Genomic DNA, 19,027 nt, shown 5'->3' with positions numbered 1-19,027 from the left:
CGAAGTGCAGATTCAAACATGAATGTGCCAGTTGCGGGGGGAATCACGGGGCGAACAGATGTTTTAAGGGGTCAAAGCACAGGGGGGGTGCAGATGGGGCTGGAAAAGGGTCGGACGCCGGTGCGGGTGGAAAAGATGGGCCCGTTCCTAGATAGATATCCTTATAGGGAGGTGGCGGAATGGTTGAAGGAGGGTTTTACTGTTGGGTTTGTGATTCCGTCAGATCCTATGCCGGCGGTTTGGGGGGGTAGGAATTTGCGATCGGCATTGGAGCATAGTCGGGTGGTGGCGGAGAAATTGGCAGGTGAGGTTCGGTTGGGGAGGATGGATGGGCCGTTTGATACACCCCCGTTGGCGAATTTGAGAATTTCGCCCTTGGGGGTGGTGCCTAAAAAAGAGCCGAATAAATTTCGGTTGATACACCATCTTTCCTTTCCGAAAGGGGCGTCGGTCAATGATGGTATTGACCCCGATATTTGTTCGGTGGTATATACGTCATTTGATGCGGCTGTGGGTTGGGTGAGGAAGTTGGGGCCCGGGACGCTATTGGCAAAAACGGACATTGAGGCTGCGTTTCGCCTGATGCCGGTTAATCCAGATAGCTTGCATTTGTTGGGATGCTGTTGGGAAGGGAAGTTTTTCGTAGACCGGTGTTTACCTATGGGGTGTTCGGTTTCTTGCGCGTTTTTTGAGAGGTTTAGCTCATTTTTGGAATGGGTAGTGATGGACGTGGCGGGTTGTTCGTCCATCATTCACTATTTGGATGATTTTTTATGTTTGGGTCCGGCGAACTCACGGGTGTGTGCGTTGTTGTTAGGTTCGTTGCAGGCAGTTTTTGCATCGTTTGGGGTTCCGTTAGCGGAGGAGAAGACGGTTGGTCCGACGACCGAACTGAGTTTTTTGGGGATCATCATCGATACGGTTAGGATGGAGTGTAGACTCCCTGTGGAAAAAGTTCAGGATTTGCGGGAGACGGTGGCTAGGGCGGGGAGGGCTAAGAAGATAAGGTTGAGGGACCTTCAATCACTGTTGGGGAAGTTGAATTTTGCCTGTCGCATTATGCCGATGGGCAGAATATTTTGTAGACGGTTGGCAGCGGCGACGGCGGGGGTGACGGCACCGCATCATTTTATTAGGTTAGGGAGAGAGCTGAAGACGGATTTAGAGGTGTGGGATGGGTTTTTGCAGCATTTTAATGGGAGGACGCTAGTCATGCAGGAGGTGATTGATACGTTTGATTTTGAGCTTTTTTCGGATGCCGCTGGGGGGGTGGGTTTCGGGGTGTATTGTCAGGGGAGTTGGTGTGCGGGTAGGTGGCCTGAGTCATGGATAAGCAGGGGCTGGGTGCGGAATTTGGCGTTATTGGAGCTTTTCCCGATAGTGTTAGCAGTGGTGTTGTGGGGTGAGGTTTTTCGGGATAAGAAAATTCGGGGGTGGTGCAGGCGATCAATTCCCTGACCGCCTCATCCCCTCCTGTAGTGCGTTTGTTGCAGCACATGGTGTTACAATGTTTGTCTAGGAATGTTTGGGTGGTTGCGTGTCATGTCCCGGGGGTGTCTAATTCCATTGCTGATGCTCTTTCTCGTTTGCAGTGGGAGCGGTTTCAGCAGTTGGCACCGGAGGCGGATCGGGAAGGTTTGGTTTGTCCGGCGTCAATGTGGGAGATCTTGGAGGTACTGTAGCGGGACTGTTTAGGGCATCTCTTAGTGATGGAACATGGGCGGCTTATGGGAGGGCTTGGGCTGGTTGGGAGCGTTGGTGTGCAGGTTTGAGGTTGGGAGTCGACGGGGGTGAAGTTCCTTTGTTGTTATTTTTGGGGCAGATGAAGGAGGAAGGGTGGTCGGTTGCGCAGGTTAACAGGTGTATGGCAGGTTTGGCTTTTGGGTTCCAGTTCCGAGGTTTAGCGGATGTGACTAAGACTTTTTTGGTTAAGCGGGTTTTGAGGGGTTGGAGGCGGGGTAGGCGGTACCAGGACGGCAGGAAGCCAATATCGTTCGAGTTATTGCTGGGCATTGGGAGGCAGGTGGAGGTTGTGTGTTCTTCGGCATGGGAACGGCGTTTGTTTAAGTTGGCCTTCTCGTTCGCATTTTTTGGTGCGTTTAGGGTGGGCGAATTGGTAGGCAGGAGTGTGAGGTGTTCGGGGGGTTTGTCTGCGGAGGACGTAGAGTTGGGTGGTGACAGGGTCTGGATCAGGTTGCGGGGGTCCAAGACGGATTTGGAAGGCAGGGGTTGTAGGATTACTTTATTTACGGTTCCTGGGTGCGGGTTGTGTCCGGTCTCCACCCTGGGGGATTTTAGAAGGTATGCAGACTTTGTGGTGGGACCGTTGCTCAGGCATGAGGATGGCTCGTTTTTGTCGAGGTACCAATTTGTGGCAGTGTTAAAAAAGTGTCTGTCAGCTTTGGGTTTGGAGTCTGCAAGGTATTCTGGTCATTCATTTAGGATTGGGGCTGCTACTGAGGCAGCTAGGCTGGGGTTGAGTGACAAGCAGATTATGAGATTGGGGAGATGGGAATCGGTTAGGTTCAGGTCGTATGTCAGGCTGGATAGTTTGATTTGAGTGGGGTTGGTGGGGTTTTTGATGCTTAATGTGTTTTTTGTTGTTTCAGGTTACTCGACGGCTCTCGTCTGGATCCTGGGCCACTCCTTTGTTTGGTGGGGAGCGCTTAGGGCGGACGTCAGGAAGCAGGGTCGGCAGTTGGGGTTGTCGGAGGAAGTTGCGGTAGTGAGGTGGTTGGGGTTTAGGGGCATGTTATGGGGGGGGGGTGTTACGGGAGGTGCATAAATTTGCGCGTTTGGATCGTGTTCCAGATGTGTTGGTTGTGCATTGTGGGGGGAATGATTTGGGGGTTACGCCGGTGCGTAACTTGATTCGGGATGTAAAATTTGATTTGGTCGTTATTTCCAGGGATAGTGGTTGTATGGTCTGACAGTGTGCCTCGTAAGAGATGGCGGGATGCACGGTCGGTCGAGAGGATAAATAAGGCGAGGATTAAAGTGAATAGAGCGATAGGGAAGTTTGTGGCGAAGCATGGTGCAGTGGCTGTGAGGCATAGGGAGTTGGAAGATGGTGTGGGGGAGTTCTGGAGAAGGGATGGAGTGCATTTAAATGCGGTGGGCATTGATTTGTGGTCACTAGGGTTGCAGGATGGCATTGAGAGAGCGTTGGGGGTGTGGCGGAACGCGCAAGCTTGAGGGGTGCGGGGGGTCAAGTTGCGCGTTGTTGGCGGTAGGAGGTACTGGAAGCTGGGACTACGGATCGGGATTTGAGGTTGAGAGGGCCCCTTATGGTGGGGGCTGGACTCTCATGGTGGGGCTTACCTGTTCGGTTTGGCGAGGCGTCCACCACCGGGTGTCTCCGAGCTTGTATACTGCGGCTGGAGGCAAGGTGGATTTGCCGTGTGGTTTGTAAGTGGACAATTTGGGGCTTCCAGGACCTCCTTCGTCTGTGGTTATGTTATATATATGTTATGTATTTATATTAATAATAAATGGCTGCTGTGGCCAATTAAATCCATTTGATGAGTGGTGTGGTTATTTCGGGGGGATAATGGTGGGTAGACGGGTATAGGAATGGTGGGGCTAAGTGTTGGTGAAGACCCGGAGTATCAACCAATACCTTAATCATGTTGCAGGGAGAGGACATGCTCGATCTGTGCCAGCTACACGCCCAAATGAAACACCCTCCTCAGGTACACGTAGGCGACAGGATGTTCAGCATCATTTTGTAGGCCTGAATACCGGTGTACGAATGGTGAGGCCAGAACAAATAGAGGCGTTAATAGATTGGATGGCTGACAGTGCCTCCAGTTCCTTCACATTGTCTCCCTGAAACCGCAGAGTTGACACCTGCAGCCCATGGGCATCTGTTTTTCACCTCATCACCCTTGCAAATCAGCAAAGCAGTCTGAGCCTCAAGTCATGCAGCAGTTTATTATGCTTTTTGATGACTCTGCTGGTGGGGTTTCTGTGGGTCATCCACCTAGCCCTGCCCCAGAAGTGGATGAGATTGAGTGCACTGATGTCCAACCACTTATGTTTCAGGATGTGGACCTTTGGAGGACCACCGCAGCACATTCCTGATAATGATGACAAGATGATTTGGTCCTAGTCCCCACATGGAATCCAGGTAATGCGAGTGACGTGTGCAGTTCGGAGGAAGAGTTGGTGGTCACACAGCGCCAGCTGCACAGCAAAAGAGGGAGCAGGGTGCAAAAGCAGAATGACCGTCCCCTAGCCAGTATGCCTTCAACTGCCTACCGCACCCAGGGACTGAGCCAAAGCCAGCTCTAAGGAGTTCCCTGACAGTTCTTCAGACAATGTGCTGACGACAAGACGCGAGTGGTTTGCATGTTGAGCAATCAGAGCCTGAAGCAAGGCATGAATGTTCTAAACCTGAGCACCACCTGCATGACCAGGCATCTAAATGCAAAGCATGAGCTGCAGTGGAGTAGACATCTGAAAAACCACAAAAGATCTCAGGCTCCTCTTGCTCCCTCTTCCGCTGCAGTCTCGGCCTCTTCCTCCCCCTCTGGAGTGACAGTGGCACCTGCCACCCCGCAAAAAGAGCATCTGGCAGCAACTCCACCACCATCATCCAGCATATCCAGACTGTCCCATGGAAGCGTTCAGCTGTCTATCCCCCAAACACTGGAGAGAAAGAGGAAGTACCCACCTACCCATCCGCGATCCCTGGCCCTGAATACCAGCAGTTCAAAATTCCTGGCCTTTGAAATGCTGTAATATCGCCTGGTGGAGACAGAGACTTTTGAAAACCGGTGGCGGTGGCTGTTCCACAGTACGTGGTTCCCAGCCACCACTACTTTTCCAGGCGAGCCATCCCTTCCCTGCACAACCAAGTGGCGGACAAAATCAGGTGTGCACTGCACAACGCCATCTGTCGCAAGGTCCACCTAACTACCGATACGTGGAACAGTAATCACGGGCAGGGACGTTATATCTCCCTACAGTGCAGTTTCTAGCTAAAATTTCTCTCAGGGCGAGTGTCAAAAAAACTCCCCCCCCCCGCCCCTCAAAACTGCTCGATGAAATAAGTGTCTCCCCATTGTAAAAAATGTGGAACCACATTGCACGGACGGTCACAGTGACGCACCCAGTGACGCACTGTCCCACAGACTCAGGCTCTCACTCACAGCAGGCTTCTTTCTCAGCACTGCTCCGGGCGGGCGGTAACAGGCAGGCAGTGCGGGCGGCGGCGCTCACCTCACTACTGTACGTCACGCGGCGCGTGCCTGTGGGGGGACATTATTTTTAATAAGGAATCACTATGGACATTATTTAGAATGCAGGCAGCTGTGGGTGTCATTATAACTGTATAATGTCTGATAGGCCTAGTCCTGAATATTACCCTGCCTTGTATAATAATGTACCCTGATACCCCTTAGTTATATTACTCCAGCGGGGTAATAAAACTAAGGGGTATCAGGGATGGGTACATTATTATACAGGGCAGGGTAATATAACTCAGCTCAGGACTAGGCCTATCAGACATTATACAGTTATAATGACACCCACAGCAGCCTCCATTCTAAATAATGTCCATAGTGATCCTTATTAAACTTAATGTCCCCCACAGTGACAGTGGCCCCCACTTTCATGTCTGCCACAGTGGCCCCCCCCCATTGTAATTAATGCTTTGTACTGGACATCACTATGGCCTACAAGTTACCAGATGCTGGGGATACTCTCCATAGGCTGCAACTAAAATAAAACTAGGAACATTCATCCTGGAGCCAGCATGGTGTTTAATAGGGGTTCTCCAGGAATTAAAAGAAAATACTTACATGCACATAGTACACATCACACATGTTATTACATACAGACACATAGTGCACATCACACATGTTATTACATACAGGCACATAGTGCACATCACACATGTTATTACATACAGGCACATAGTACACATCACACATGTTATTACATACAGGCACATAGTACACATTACACATGTTACCACATACAAGGCACATAGTACACATCACACATGTTACTACATACAAGGCACATAGTACACATCACACATGTTATTACATACAAGGCACATAGTACACATCACACATGTTATTACATACAGGCACATAGTACACATTACACATGTTACCACATACAAGGCACATAGTACACATCACACATGTTACTACATACAAGGCACATAGTACACATCACACATGTTACTACATACAAGGCACATAGTACACATCACACATGTTATTACATACAGGCACATAGTACACATCACACATGTTACTACATACAAGGCACATAGTACACATCACACATGTTACTACATACAAGGCACATAGTACACATCACACATGTTATTACATACAGGCACATAGTACACATCACACATGTTACTACATACAAGGCACATAGTACACATCACACATGTTATTACATACAGGCACATAGTACACATCACATGTGCACTCACTTTTATGCAGGATTCCTGGGGCTCCATCATGCAGTGGAAGGGCAGTCCTGCAGCTAGTAACACTGCCTCTCCTGACAACCCTCCCCCTCCGACCCCGGTCCAGACTACATAGCGGCATCATTTACACCAGCAGCTGTGTAAATAAGAGGGTAAGGGTTAACAGGGCACCAGCTAGCAATGGGGAAGGGGGGCAGTGACCAGCAGTTCTTACTGCAATGTCGGCTCCTCTGATCAGGAGCAGCTGGGAGGAGGAGTCTTCTTATGATGTCTTCAGGCTGCTGAGTGCCGGACCGCAGGGCTGGCTGCATGATTAGACGTCACCACCAGCTACCTGCTACAGAAATCGGGAGAGTAAAGAGATCGCTGTGCCCGGCTCTGAGAAAGTCTTGAACCCGGGCACAGGATTACAAACCCGGACTGTTCGGGTCAATCCCGTACGGGTGGCAACCCGAGGCAAGATGTCAGAGGGAGGGAGCCAGGGCGCACGGCAGAGAAACGACAAGAGGGCGCCCCTGCTGGCGCCCCCCTTCTGACAGCGCCCCGGGCGGCCGCCTGTCCCGCCCGCCCCTAGAAACGGCCCTGTCTCCCTAACTGCACAATGGGTAAATGCAGTGGCGGCTGGGCCTGAGGCGGATAGCAGTTTGGCGCATGTCATACCGCCACCGAGGATTGTAGGACATTTCTTATTGCTTCCTGTTGCCTCCTCTGCTTCCTCCTCTACCGCTTCCTCATCTGGTCAGCATTACACCTTTACCACCAACTTCAGCACAGCCAGGGGTAAACGACAGCAGGCTGTTTTGAAACTCATCTGTTTGGGGGACAAACCCCACACTGCGCAGGAGCTGTGGACGGGCATGGAACAACATACCGATGAGTGGTTGGTGCCGTTGAGCTTCAAGCCCAGCCTGGTGGTGTGCGATAATGGGCGAAATCTCGTAGCAGCTCTGGGGCTAGCCGGTTTGACGCACATACCTTGCCTGGTGCATGTGCTTAATTTGGTGGTGCAGAGGTTTCTGAAAAATTACCCCAATATGTCAGAGCTGCTGCAGAAAGTGCGGGACATCTGTACTCGTTTTCTGCGTTCTCACCCTGCTGCTGCTCACCTGTCTGCGCTTCAGCGTAACTTCGGCCTTCCTGCTCACCGCCTCATATGCGACGTACCCACAAAATGGAACTCCACCTTGCACATGCTGCAGAGACTGTGTGAGCAGCAGCAGGCGATAGTGGAGTTTCAGCTGCAGCACGCACGGGTGAGTCGCTCTGCGGAACAGCACCACTTCACCACCAACGAGTGGGCCTCCATGCGGGACGTGTGTGCCGTGTTGCACTGTTTAGAGTACGTCAGCGTGACTATCCCACTTCTATGTCTCCTCGAAAAAACACTACAGGCGATGATGGAAGAGGATTTGGCACAGGAGGAAGAGGAGGAGAAAGAGGGATCATTTCCACGGTTATCAGGCCAGTCATTCACAAGTGGCTCGGAGGGTGGGTTCCTGCATCAACAAAGACCAGGACACAGTTCTTCAGGATGAAAAGGAGGAGTATGATGAGGAGGAGGAACCGTGTTCAAAGCAGGGTGGCACCCAAAGCAGCTTATGGGCATCAATGGAGCGTGGCTAGGTGGTTACAGAGGACACAGACAATACACCTCCCACAGAGGACAGCTTGTCGTTGCCTCTAGGCAGCCTGGCACACATGAGCGACTACATGCTGCAGTGCCTGCGCAATGACCGCTGAGTTGCCCACATTCTAACCAGTGCTGATTAATGGGTGGCCACTCTGCTGGATCCCCGCTACAAGGACAACGTACCGTCCTTAATTCCTTCACTGGAGAGTGATCGTAAGATGCGCAAGTACAAGCGCACGCTGGTAGATGCGCTGCTGATGGCATTAACACCTGACAGCGGGGGCAAAGTGGAAGCACAAGGCGAAGGCAGAGGAGGAGGAAGAAGTCGCCAACACAGCTGGGGCACCACCAGCACCTCAGAAGGGATGGTTAGCATGGCCGAAATGTGAAAAAGCTTTGTCAGCACGCCACAACAACCAGCACCATCAGCTGATACGGAACGTCTTAGCAGGAGGTAGCATTTCACCAACATGGTGGAGCAGTATGTGTGCACACGCCTACACGTACTGACTGATGGGTCTGCCCCCTTCAACTTCTGGGTCTCCAAATTGGGCACATGGCCTGAGCTTGCCCTTTACGCCTTGGAGGTGCTGGCCTGCCCTGCAGCAAGTGTATTGTCCGAACGTGTGTATAGCACGGCAGGGGGCGTCATCACAGACAAGCGCAGCCGCCTGTCCACAGCCAACGTGGACAAGCTCACGTTCATTAAAATGAACCAGGCATGGATCCCACAGGACTTGTCTGTACCTTGTGCAGAATAGACAAGTATACCGGCCGCACCCAGCCATTGTTATACTAAAAACAGTGTTGGCTACCTCCTCCTCCTCCATCGCCGCTTCCACCTACACCGCCACATCCACCGCCTCCTCAACCTCCTACTCCACTTTGACCTTCGCCTCCTAGTTCAAGATTATTATTATATATTTTTTTTCTATTCTATGTTATTTTAAGTCATTTTCCTATCCACATTTGTTTGCAGGGCAAATGTCCTGCTCTTACCCCCATTTTGCTTTCTTTTGCAGCCCTCTAGCCCTTACTACGACTATTTTACAGCCATTTTAGTGCACTAAAGTTCAGGTCCCCATTGACTTCAATAGGGTTAGAGTTTGGGTCAAGTTCGGGTCTCGAACCCGTACTTTGCCCCGAAGTTCAGCCGAACCCAGCGAACCCGAACATCCACGGGTCGGCTCATCCCTATTCATAACCTCACCCGCAAAAGTTCTCAACTCGCATGTAATTACAGTAAGAAATTTGTGTCTAGGGTTGTTGTCATTAATGGGAGCCCACATTGCCCCTCTTCATACACAGTAGATTGGTCAGTACTCAAATTTCTTGTAAATCTTGCATATCAACCCCTAATTCCTGACATTGCCGTCTGTCATGAATGAGGAAGATGTTTTCCATTTTAGTTTCCAAGTGAAAAGATGTAAATCTTTCACAAAGTTGAACAGATTGAAATTCTGTATAGGGACAAATGTCAGCCCCTAAAGAAAACACATTTCTGCTGGTAGTAGAGTGTGTGCTGATAAGTTGACAATTTGCAAATCAGCGATGGGAGAGGCTGGAGGTAGGGCTTAGGCTACTTTCACACTAGCGTTTCTATTTTCCGGTATTGAGATCCGTCATAGGGTCTCAATACCGGAAAAAGCGCTTCAGTTTTGTCCCCATTCATTGTCAACGGGAACAACACGTAACTGAACAGAACTGAATGCTCCAAAATGCATTCCGTTCCGATTGCTGTGGTTTGTTTTCCGTCATGTGATGCGGAGCAAGACGTCATGACCCATAATGCAAGTCAATGGGGACGGATCCCTTTTCTTGGACACAATAGAAAACAGACCAGTCCCCCATTGACTTTCAATAGAGTTCATGCTGGATCTGTCTTGGCAATGTTAAAGATAATACAACCGGTATTCGTTCATAACAGATGCAGATGGTTGTGTTATCAGTAACGGAAGCGTTTTTGCTGAGCCCTGCCTGATCCAGCAAGAACGCTAGTGTGAAAGCAGCCTAAGCGTCCATTCACACGTCCGCAGTGTTTTGCGGATCCGCAAAACACCGGGCCGGGAACCCAATAGAAATGCCTTTTCTTGTCCGCAGCTGCGGACAAGAATTGGACACGTTCTATTTTTTTGCAGAGCCACGGACCAGAAATGCAGATGCGGACAGCAAACTGTGTGGACGTCTGAATGGAGCCTAATAATGATATATGTGGCATTTTCTAAATAGAGAATAGCTTCATTCTCTTCAGATGTGACATTAGGACGTTTCATAACCTCACCCGTAAAAGTTCGTTGGTAAATCTTGCATATCAACCCCTAATTCCTGACATTGCCGTCTGTCATGAATGAGGAAGATGTTTTCCATTTTAGTTTCCAAGTGAAAAGATGTAAATCTTTCAACAGATTGAAATTCTGTATAGGGACAAATGTCAGCCCTTTAAAGGGGTTGTGTAACTTCAGCAAGTGGCATTTATCATGTAGAGAAAGGTATTACAAGCCACTTACTAATGTATTGTGATTGTCCATATTGTCTCCTTTCCTGGCTGAATCCATTTTTCTATCGCATTATACACGGCTCATATCCAGGGGTTACGACCACCCTGCAATCCAGCAAGGAATAGGCTTCAGCCTCTCTGGTGGTTGTGACTGCGGGAGTGTTTCTAGGCTGGTGCTTTTCAAAATAGTGTGCAAGCACGGCCACCGCTGCTGGATTGTAGGGTGGCCATAACCCCTGGAAATGAGCAGTATATACTGTGATGGTCAGAACAGAAAGTAGGATTCAAGCACGGGGATAAGAGAAAACTGCAAATTAGGTAAATTAAAAAAGAAAAAGAAAAGAAAAGACAATCCTAGGAGGAATGGGAGCTAGAGTAATTGATGAAAATAAACTTTAATATGAAAAGTAGTTGATGGCACAACCCCTTATCAAACGAAAATGAATATGTATACATTTGCTAAAATAGCCACTGTCTGAAGAGGACGGTAAAATACAAATAACAAACTGGTTTATTAGTAACAATCTTAAAGTATGTACAGTTGTGTTCAAAATAATAGCAGTGTGTTTAAAAAAGTGAATAAAGCTCAAAATCATTCTAATAGCTTTTATTTCCATACACACAAATGCATTGGGAACACTACAAATTCTATTCCAAATCAAAACATGAAGAAAAATATATCAAATTTGTGTTGTTCCTCAAAAAAAATAGAAGAAAAGTGAATATTAGACTGTTCAAAAAAATAGCAGAGTTTGTATTCTTCTTTACAAACTCAAACATTCACTATATAAACTGAAAAATGTTTAAAGATTTTGCTTTCCTTTCAATCACTTTACTAATATTTAGTTGTATAACCGCTGTTTCTGAGAACTGCTGGACATCTGTGTTGCATGGAGTCAACCAACTTCTGGCACCTGTGAACAGGTATTCCAGCCCAGGATCAGAGGTCGCAATAACGCCTGTACAAGAGTCATAGACGCCGCTTCAGGCCATTTTACTCCCTGGAAAAAGTCTAAGGCGTACCGATACGCCTTAGACTTTTCCCTGCCATTCATCAGCGCAGTGAACGCTGTGAACGGCACAGGCAGCGCAGCGATGCTGCCTGAAACAACCAATCACAAAGTTCCTTACAGTAAGGAGCTTAGTGATTGGTCAGTTTGAGCGGGCTGCCGGAGCTTATGGCACACCGCTTTGAAGTAAGGAAGGAGGTGCAAGTCACTGGCGGGGTAAGTGGCCTTGCTGTAGCACCTTGTTTCAACTTGTTCAGCCTCACATGCTGTATGAGCCTAATCCGGCTATGAACACATATGGATATGTGAGCTATAGCAGTGCTCGTCCGCGGTGTGCGCCCTGTCAGGGACCAGCCCTGCTAGTAGTAACTTTCGGTAACTCCACAGTTCGCACAGGTTACTCATAAATGACGGCCGGCCGCATGGTGAGTGTTGTGTCACCGACAACGTCTGGCAAGCGCCCGACTCCTAAGGAGGGTGATTAGGGACTGGTGGTCCCCCCTTTTCCCTTCCTAGCCGTGGGTTTGAGATAGCACCTTGCCGGTTTATGTTTGGTGCTTGAGGGGTTAATGGTAGTATAATGGCACGTCACTGGGGGACGAGTATGTGAGGTCTCCTCCCTCTTGCAAGGGTTTATAACCTCCTCCCCGGCTGCTGCACTTCCTCTTTGCAGCGGAAGCCAAGTTGGTAAGGTGGCTGTCTGTGAGAAGATGTCCGCAAGGGATGCCTCTTTGCGTGAGGCCCTTATGGCGAGCTATTCGGAAGGGGGAGAGGGCTGGCTGCGCTCTTTTTTGAGCAGCCTCAGCTCCCCTCTGCCCTCTTCTGCTGCCGCGATATGTGGAGATGTGGCGGCGCTGCCGCAAGCTGCTGGCAGCGCTGTTACTTTCCATGGAGGCCGGCGGTCCACCCGGTGCACCCGCCCTCCCACCCGTTTAGGTCACAGCCCCCCCGCACCTTCCAATAGAGCAGCAGGTACTCACCGGAGCTCCCGGTCCCGCGCACGCGCTGTGACGCCCGGCCGTGAGTCTTCTTCAGCGCATCAATGCGCTCTAGCCCCGCCCCTTCCTGTTACGTCACCTCCGGCCGCTCCAGAGTTAGTTCGCGCGTGGCAGGCGAGTTTGAGGAGCATAATGGGAGCGCAAGGCAGCGTCGAGTCTTGTGACTCCCCACCGACCCCCCCTCTTTCCCAGCCTGCAGCTCAGGTGGCTAATATGTATGAGGTGCCAGGGGGCACAGGGGCTGCCCCGAATGTTATATCTGCCAGCCAGGCTGGCTCTGTGGTGCCTGCATCCCCTCTGGCTGATCCCCCTGCGTTAGCTGCGCCCCCTTCTCTACTGGCTCACCCCTTACAGGTGCCTCATCCCTCCCTGCAGCATCACCCCCCCCTGCAGCCTCAACCCCTCATGCAGCCTCAACCCTCCCTGCAGCCTCAACCCCCCCTGCAGCTGCAAACCCCCATGCAGCATCAAACCCCCCTGCAGCTTCAAACCCCTGGTGGTGATGTTAGGTTGCGCAGGCATAGGGAGATGTCGAGATCCTCGTCATCGTCCTCAGGCAGTAGGAGGCGGCATCATCGTCATGCACGTAGGCGACAGTCCCGTCACCGTTCCAGGATGTCAGGCAGCAGCAGGCGTTCCAGATCCTCTAGATGGCGCTCACCGTCATCTTCGGATGGATCGACGGGCGCATCTGAGGAGTCTGGTCGGCCGGCGGGTTCAAGAAGAAAGAGGCGGGTGCCTAGTCATACCTCCAGGGCTCCCAGCCTGGCCCCAGTGACGGAACCCCGGATTGAGATCCCGGTACCCGGTCCTTCTCCGGTTCTGACGACTGACGCACCTGGTGAGTACCAGTATACTGGGGCATGGGGGGGAGGGGGGATTAGTGATGTGGAATCAGTACTTAAGGCGTTGATTGCAAAGATGTCCCCTTCCCCTTCTCCTTCTTTATCACGTGCCCCAGTTTTAGCGGGAGTATATAAAGACTCATGCTTTTGTGGTGTTAGTCCCCTGGGCTGTCATTTGGATGACGCCGTGAAAGAAAAAATTTGGTCCAACCAATATATTGACATTTGGTCTCTCATATCGGTGGATCAACATACGGTCGACAAGGAGAGGCGTTTCCCTGATAAGCCTTTTGATCGCAAGCCCAGGGTCGCTAAGACCATTAATAATTGGTTGCAAGCTTTCTCAGTTTTGGGGTGTATCATGGGTCAGCGTCACCCTGACCGCTGTTCGGAATTATTTGTCTACCAGGACACCATTTATAACGCTTATAGAGCTCATGGCGGCAGCGCTTGGTGGAAATATGACGAGGAATTCCGACGGCGGTTAGCGTTACATCCAGACGTAGGTTGGGGCGTTAAGGCTACTGATGTCTGGCTTCGCCTCATGGTGTCCCAGCGGCAGCCCCCCTTTCTTAGCGTGGCCACTGGTTCCGGAGCAGGTTCTGGTCAAGGGCCAGTGGCCGTCCGCCGCCCTGGGGCGTGCTGGCTTTTCAACGAAGGCCATTGCAAATACGCAGGATTGTGCAAATACAAGCACGAGTGCTCGGCATGTGGTGGTAACCACGCCGCTAACAGGTGCTCCCGTCCCACTACCAGACCTTTTAAGCCCCCTGGTGCGGGAGAACCTAAGGACCCCGGTGAGCGTAACAGAGATGTCCCCATGGCTAGACATTTACCCCAATAAGGCGGCTGCCTCCCAGCTTCGCTTTGGTTTCACATTTGGTTTCTTTATTCCGTTTGTCTTGAGTAGGTTTCCTGTTTTTTCCGACAATTTACGTTCTGCTAGGGAGCTCCCTGAGGTCCTCCGTGAGAAGTTGGGTAAGGAAGTTTCTTTGGGCAGAGTTAAGGGGCCGTTTCAGTCTATGCCGTTTCCTAATCTTAGAGTGTCGCCTTTGGGTATTGTTCCTAAGAAGGATCCTGGCAAGTTTCGCCTCATACACCACTTATCCCACCCCAAGGGTTCGTCGGTGAATGACGCTATTCTGCCTGAGGAGTCGTCAGTGTCATATGTTTCCTTTGACCGTGCGGTGTCTCTGGTTAGGAATGCAGGACAGGGCGCCCTTTTGGCCAAGTCAGACGTTGAATCGGCTTTTCGGCTCTTACCCGTTCACCCGGATTGTCATCATCTTCTTGGTTGTTCGTTTGAGGGTCTGTTTTACTATGATACTTGCCTGCCCATGGGGTGTTCTATTTCCTGCCACTATTTTGAGATGTTTGGTTGTTTCCTGGAATGGGTGGTCAGGTATGAGGCGTTGTCTACATCGGTAATACACTATTTGGATGACTTTTTGTTTGTTGCTCCGGGGTCAGGGGATGGTTGTCTTTTGCTTCTCAACACGTTTTTGTCCTGCATGTCCAAGTTTGGTGTTCCCATATCAGCAGAGAAGACGGAGGGTCCGGTCACGTGTTTGTCTTTTTTGGGCATCGAAATTGATTCTGTCAATATGGTTTTTCGTCTGCCCGGTGATAAGTTGCAGAAGTTGTTGTATTTGATTGAGGGTTTTTTGGCAGTGCGTAAGGTTACCCTACAGCAGCTTCAGTCATTGCTAGGTTTGCTCTGTTTTGCATGCCGGGTCATGCCCATGGGACGTGTTTTTTCCAGGCGTTTGTCGTTGGCTACTCGGGGGGCTAAGTCTCCTAATCACCGTATTCGCCTGACTAGGTCTTTGAAAGCCGACTTGCAGGTATGGCGGGATTTTCTGTGTTCGTACAATGGCCACACGTGTCTTATTTCCGAAGAGGTTCCTAACTCGGTTTTGTCCCTTTTTTCAGACGCTTCTGGTCCCTGCGGTTTCGGCACCATTTTCGGTAGGGCATGGTGCTCTGCCCCCTGGCCAGAGTGGTGGCGCTCTCTTGGCCTTTGTAAAAATTTGACCTTGCTGGAATTGTTTCCTATTATAGTGGCGGTGGAGATTTGGGGTCGCGACCTTTCTAATCATCACGTTTGCTTTTGGTCTGACAACCTGGGTGTGGTTCATTGTATCAACCGCCTGTCATCCTCTTCTCTCCCGGTGATTGCGCTGCTGCGACATTTGGTATTGCGTTGTCTTGAGCATAATATCTATTTCAGGGCTCGACATGTTCCAGGTGTGGATAACAGTATTGCTGATGCTCTTTCGCGTTTTCGTTGGCAGGTTTTTCGGGAGCTTCTTCCGGAAGCGGAGTACATCGGGAAGGAATGTCCGGAGCACCTATGGCGTTTGGTGGCCAACAGCTGATGTCCCTTGTCGGGGCTTCGGTGTCCCCTGCGACCTGGCGGAATCACGGTAAGGCATGGGCCGACTTGTTATCAGTAGTGGGTGCGAGGAGCGTTTCCACACAGGATTCCCTCCGGCTGGAGGTAACAGTGGAATGGTTGCTAAAACTCAGATCTCTGGGTGTGTCCGCACCAGTTGCGCAGCGACGGTTGTCTGGGGTTGCCTTTTTCTTTCGCCTTTGTGGTTGGTCTGATGTCTCCAAGCATTTCATCATCAGGCAAGCTATGAAGGGTTGGAAAAAGGAATATGTTGCGAAGGACTGTCGCCGGCCTATTTCATTTAACCTGCTATGCAGGCTGGTCGATGTTTGTTCAGGGGTGTGTACTTCAGTTTTTGAAGCAAAGCTTTTCTCGGCCTGTTTTAGTTTGGCCTTTTTTGCAGCTCTTCGAGTGGGTGAATTACTCCCCCCTTCTGGCAAGAAGCCTGGTGGGTTGTTAGTACAGGATGTGGTACAGGGGAATGGGGCAGTAAGGGTTCGTGTCCGCAGATCAAAGACGGACCAGTTTGGCAAGGGGGCTTGGATCCCTCTTCACCAGGTTCCTGGTGTGGCTTGTCCGGTGCGTTTGGTCTCCATGTACGGTGAGGCTCGTGTGGGTGGTGTTAATTTCTTCACTCACCAGGATACCTCCCCATTGACAAAATTTCAGTTTGTAACTGTCTTTCGCGCTTGCTTATCACGGTTGGGAATCGAGCCAAAGGAGTTTGGCACCCATTCGTTTCGCATTGGTGCGGCTACGGAGGCGGCCAGAGCCGGTTTGCCAGAGTCGGAGGTCATGCGCATCGGCAGGTGGCGGTCCGCCTGTTATGCCAGGTATATTAGGCCGGATCTCTTGTTATAAAAAAAAAAAAAAAAGGGGTATAGATATATATTGTAGAATTTATACGTGCGTTATATGTATGTAAGCTTGTGTTCCTGGTCTGTTATTCATGTTACGGCAGTGGGCTTACAGCGCGGGTTCGCAGCGTTATCCTATGTTAATTTAGTACTAACTGCTTTTTCTTTTAGGTATGGTGCGCCCGGCGGTCTGGTTGGTTGGCCACTCGTACATTTTCTGGGCGGCTCAGAGGGCGGAGTGCAGGCCTGGCGGTCGGATGCTGGGATTCCGTGAAGTAGACGTATCCTGGAGGGGTATCCGCGGTCTTAAGTGGTCGCAGATTCTGACTGAGGTGGTGGATATTGGTTTTCATTCCAAGGGGCCGGTGATCTTAGTTATCCATGCTGGTGGGAATGACCTATGTCTATCTCGCTTGGCTGAGCTCATGACTCTCATGCGCTCCGATATTGAGAGGTTCTCGTCCTTCTTTGCCGAGATGGTTTTAGTATGGTCCGAAATCATTCCTCGGGTGGTTTGGCATGGTGCCAGAGATGCCGAGGCTGCCGAGAAATGTAGGAGGACGGTCAACTCCCGTATGTCCAGGTTTGTTCGTTCACGGGGGGGCATTGTGGTGAGGCATCGCCAACTGGAAGGCGATAACAGAGCCATGATGAGGCCTGATGGTGTTCATTTGACCGAGATTGGTCTGGACATATTTATTTCTGGCTTGCAGGACGGTATTGAACAGGCCATGTTTTTGCTGGGTGGTGGTCGGAGCCCCGTGTAGGGCTGCGGGTCTCCTCCGTGGCGGCAATTGATACAGCGGAGTGTTGGAAATGGCTGATGGCGTACTTGCCCGCCGGGAGACCGGCGGTTGGCATACCGCTCCAAGATGTTGTTTGGTTTTGCCGCATAAAATAAATAAGCTGTGGCCGATCATCACCCAGCTAAAAGGTTACCTGTTGTCCTGCGTGTTTATTATATGGGCAGTGTTCAAATATGGGGAGCTTTAGGTAGGCAGAGGTGCCGGCCCGGTTCCTAGCTCTCCTTTGCCCTCTCCTGAATACCAGCAGTCTGGCAAGCGCCCGACTCCTAAGGAGGGTGATTAGGGACTGGTGGTCCCCCCTTTTCCCTTCCTAGCCGTGGGTTTGAGATAGCACCTTGCCGGTTTATGTTTGGTGCTTGAGGGGTTAATGGTAGTATAATGGCACGTCACTGGGGGACGAGTATGTGAGGTCTCCTCCCTCTTGCAAGGGTTTATAACCTCCTCCCCGGCTGCTGCACTTCCTCTTTGCAGCGGAAGCCAAGTTGCCCACCCTCCCGCCCTTGAATGGGTACCTCAACAGGTTTTTTCTGTTAAAAAAAAAAAAAAAAAAGAAAAAGAAAAAAGCAACGAATGAAAGAGAATGATGGGATAGAGCAAGATTATAGGAATGATGATGTAGTAAGGAACAGTTTAAGAAGATGTTATTTCTTTGCCTTTGTTTTGAGTTTTTACGTTGTCTTCTTCTTTTAAGATGGGCGGTTGGATTTGGGATTTGAAGTCACAGCTGGCGGCAATTGATACAGCGGAGTGTTGGAAATGGCTGATGGCGTACTTGCCCGCCGGGAGACCGGCGGTTGGCATACCGCTCCAAGATGTTGTTTGGTTTTGCCGCATAAAATAAATAAGCTGTGGCCGATCATCACCCAGCTAAAAGGTTACCTGTTGTCCTGCGTGTTTATTATATGGGCAGTGTTCAAATATGGGGAGCTTTAGGTAGGCAGAGGTGCCGGCCCGGTTCCTAGCTCTCCTTTGCCCTCTCCTGAATACCAGCAGTCTGGCAGATTGGCACTATTCTGGGGGTAATGTGGCTGATGGGGTTATGACTTATGAACAGACTATGGCTGCTTCCTCTAATTACAGAACAGGCCGTCTCCGGTTGCTATGGGTAACAGCTGTACTATACTCCTCATGACGCACGCTGCCTGCACTATAGGAGGCTGCTGCCCCATAGTTACTTGATGGGCCTTTGTGAGATTGTGGAACAGCTATTCCTGCATAATGTTTGTACTTAAACTGTCATTTGGCATTCCGGGCACTAGAGGCCACTGTTCTGCAGCTACAACCAGCACACTCTGGGATTTGCATATGTAAAGTAGGTGATGACTCATGCTGGCCGCTGGTGAGTGAACCAGGAAGTTTTGATCTGACATAGTGGAAGGATTGTGCTGTGAGGGACTGAATCCAATTCCATCCTGGCTTGCAGGTGTCCGGCAGTTAATGGACACTCAAAGGAAGGAGAGTAGCTGTTGTCCCCTTACTGAATCCAGCTCTTTTGAAAGAGAGGTTGTCCAAGGAAGACCAGTTCAGTGTGTGGA

This window comes from Bufo bufo, chromosome 9, assembly GCF_905171765.1.
Source record: "Bufo bufo chromosome 9, aBufBuf1.1, whole genome shotgun sequence".
Classification (NCBI taxonomy): Eukaryota; Metazoa; Chordata; class Amphibia; order Anura; family Bufonidae; genus Bufo; species Bufo bufo.
This window is presented reverse-complemented; position numbering follows the sequence as displayed.